At 35.7% G+C, this 3,633-nt stretch overlaps 1 pseudogene; it reads left to right on the top strand.

The window, feature by feature from the left end:
• Positions 1,065-2,224, top strand: LOC104743050 (annotated as a pseudogene).

Here is a 3,633-nt window from a genome sequence, read left to right as displayed (position 1 = left end):
TTCCCGCAGTGTGTTTTTGATCATTGGGAAATGATGTCGTCTGACCCTCTTGAGCCAGGAACTCAGGCCTCAGTGCTTGTGGCTGATACCAGGAAGAGGAAGGGTTTGAAGGAACAGATGACTCCACTCTCTGATTTCGAAGACAAGCTTTAAGCTTTCACCAAAACTTTTAGCCCTCTTTCGCTATGGTTACTTTTTTTTGTCGTGCAAGCCCCATTTTGCTATGGTTACTTCTCTATCTTATTTTTGTCTTTTTGCTTAGACCATATACAATGAGGATGCAATGTGGCTGTTGAATTTTTCAAAAACACATGTGGATTAAACTGAGTTGAAAATATTCACATGAAAATTATGGGACATGTATTGCCAAATTTCGAGTCTGTCCTATCCGCGAGTAGGAAATGTATTTTTCTGTGTGGAGAATTTTGTTTTATTCTGATTGGCTGATGTTAGTTTTGTTAATTTTTTTAATATCATACCAATTATTTAATCACAATTATGTATATTAATCTGTTTTTTACAAAATAAAAAATATATCAAAATTTCTCATTTTAAAAAATGTATAAATCGAGATTAGTTTCGATTCATATACTTAGATTTAGTTTCGATTTATTATTCTTGATCAATGTTTTTTGTGTGTTTAAAATTATACTTCTTAGTTTTTACTTGCAAAAAGAAATTTAATTTCAATTATAAATATTATAAAAAAATATAAACAATTATTTAGGTTAATTCACTTTAATTTAGATTAATAATTTAGTTTTAATTGATAATTGTTTTTAAATATGTAATCATAAATCATAAAAAGAACAAAAATATGAAAATATAAAATATAAAATATAAAATTTGTCATGGTCGCTTAATATCTCTTAGACGGATGTGAACGGTTTTCCTTTCTCGCTATAGGCGATTTTCTAAAGCCACCGTTTCAAGCAAAACCTTCCTTCTCCACTTTTTCCGGCCGGCGTCGGCTTCTCCGGCGTCGGCCATCGTTTGTTTTCTTTGTATAGTTGCTTTTACATCTTCTAATTACCGCATAGTATTAAAATTTTCAGTAACTAAAAATGACAAATCGAGATGATCAAACCCACGCAACTTGCCTCTTCACGACAACAGTGTATCAGAAAGTGAATCCGTCATTTCCAAATCAGACTATGGTCACTCCATCATATCGATCCTTAATTTGGATTATCTATCAAATCGATAGGATTTCACTAATCAATATGAGAGATTCATCTCATCTCCATTGTCGCTCCTTTCACATAATGTCAATCCAAAGAAATTGTGATATCTTTCTTTGTAGAAAGTTTTTTTCCGGTGTGTTTGGTCACTGCCGATGGAATTTCCGGGTTTCAACCGGTGAATATTCTCCTCCCAAAGGTATGGAGTTTCAACATGGGTTTTTGATCCTGGAATCAATGGAAGAATCACTCTACTTGATGAAATCAGAATCCGAAATAGATGTGGGTATGTTCCTCAAACTGAGTTGGGATTAATTATCCTTATATGTGCAAGATTTGAGGTTGGGTACTTTTCTGTTGGATCTGTTGATATTTTTCTTGTGACGTTAACATTGTATGATGATGGTGATGTTCTCCCATTACCTTGGTTGGAATATTTCATCTTGTTGATTGATTATATGGGATGTGGAGTGTATGGTTCTAAAATGAAGGCGATGATTTTCTATGATGACGATGGTGATAACTTTTCCCGGTCGAAAGCCTTTCTTTTGCTAGAACTGGTTCATCGTTTTATTCAATTGATATGTCCTTCGTATTATCCAAAACAAGACACGAGTGTGATGGGAAGAAAAATCGTGGTGAGTGACTTTGATGATGATGATTTCTCTTTCCATTGGTCGGAAGATTCTACTGCTATGAAAAGAAAAATATTGGTCAATAATCGGCAACGATGCGTTAGGCTTTTCCAGCATATCATTTTGAGTTTCAAAAGACAATATTCAGAATCACTCCAAGCAACACTTCAGTTTTTTCTTTTAACAAAAGTAATGCAAAATACATTTTGGAGTTTCATCTATAAGATGATAGCCAATTACGAGTATATGAAGGGGGACGTAACAGATTTTATCTGTTAGCATGTAAGGCTTTATTGGAAAGCAGGGTCACTTCCACTCTTTCATCGAAATTGTATTCAATTTCCTATATTTGTGTCATTGGTTGTATATTAGTGATTTATGTATCATGTAAAACTCTTTATGATATAATATATTTGATTTGTCGAGAAAAAAAAATAATAGGGTAAAGTGTTGAATTTTATTAAATAGAGATATTAAAATTGAATTTAGCGTTGAATCATTAGGTGGAAAAAAAAATGATGCCGGTCGGACCGGTTTCCTTTTCTACAGACTCTCTGTATTCAAATGAATCATTTTCTGGGTTCCGTTAATCCAGATTCCGTCAATCCAGATTCTCAAGTTGCGGCCTTCCCTTGGATTATGTGGTATATATGGAATGCAAGGAATGCTCATGTATTTGAGAATCTTATGGACAAGCCTAGTCCTGTGCGTTTCGATTTTCGGTTCGGATCAGATCGGATTTTTTAGATTTTGGATTTTTCGGATTGGGATGTATAGAATCCGGCCGGATCGGTTCGGATTCGTTCGGATTCAGAACGGTTTTCAATTTTTTTTTTAAATCCGAACTTAATCTGAACCTTATATATATTACTCAGAAATTATAATTAAAAAGTTTGGATAGCTCAGATGGCTTTAACGTGTGACCCTTAACCTTATTGTCTCAGGTAGCTACTGGGCTCCGGCCCAGAAATAAGCCCAAAATATTATCAATCTAAACCCAAATATATAGAAAATTAATAATATATTTAATTTAGTGGATAACCGATCGGATTTTTGTTCGGATCGGTTTAAAACCGAAAACCAAATCACGATCAATATAAAAACTGATCGGTTTTAATAGAGAAACCAAAACCGATACAAATCGGTTTTTCCAGATCGGTTCGGTTTGGTTTGTTTGGTTTCAGATTATATGCCCAGGTCTAGACAAGCCCGAGGATGTCGTTAGATTAGCGATAGAGGAGACATCTACATGGTTGCAGAGAATGAAGGTGAAGATTTATCACCGTTTCCCAACGCCACTAGTGCTTGAGAGTCGGGGCGCATAGGGCATCTTCCTACTGTTTTTCTGGTTACAGATGTTTTGTCGATGGATCGTGGAAAGCGGGTGATGCTTTTGCGGATGCAGGATGGGTGTGTTCATCCTTTCAGGAAGCTTCGACGACAAAGGGAGCCGCCAATTTCCGACGAAGTTTTTCCCCTTTGCATGCTGAAGTAGAAGCATTTGTTTGGGCTTTGCGGTGCATGATTGGTCATGACTATCGAGATGTGGCTTTTTACACAGATTGCTCAGACTTTGTGAAGATGGTGTCTTCTCTCGACGATTGATGGGCCTTCAAGACCTATCTCGATGATATCAAGATGGACAAAGAGGAGTTTTCTTCCTTCTCTCTATCTCTTATTTCCAGAAATGCTAATGTAACTGCAGATTCTTTGGCACGCCAAGCGCGTACATATCCGCATCATGTTTTGCTTGTAAACGTTTTTCCTTCTCATTGGTTCTCATGAGCTGATCTATTTGCAAAAAAAAAAAAAAAAAA

The sequence above is a fragment of the Camelina sativa genome, chromosome 14 (genome assembly GCF_000633955.1).
Source record: "Camelina sativa cultivar DH55 chromosome 14, Cs, whole genome shotgun sequence".
NCBI classification, from domain to species: domain Eukaryota; kingdom Viridiplantae; phylum Streptophyta; class Magnoliopsida; order Brassicales; family Brassicaceae; genus Camelina; species Camelina sativa.
The sequence above is the reverse complement of the archived record's forward strand: the minus strand, read 5'-3'. Positions and strand labels throughout refer to the sequence as shown.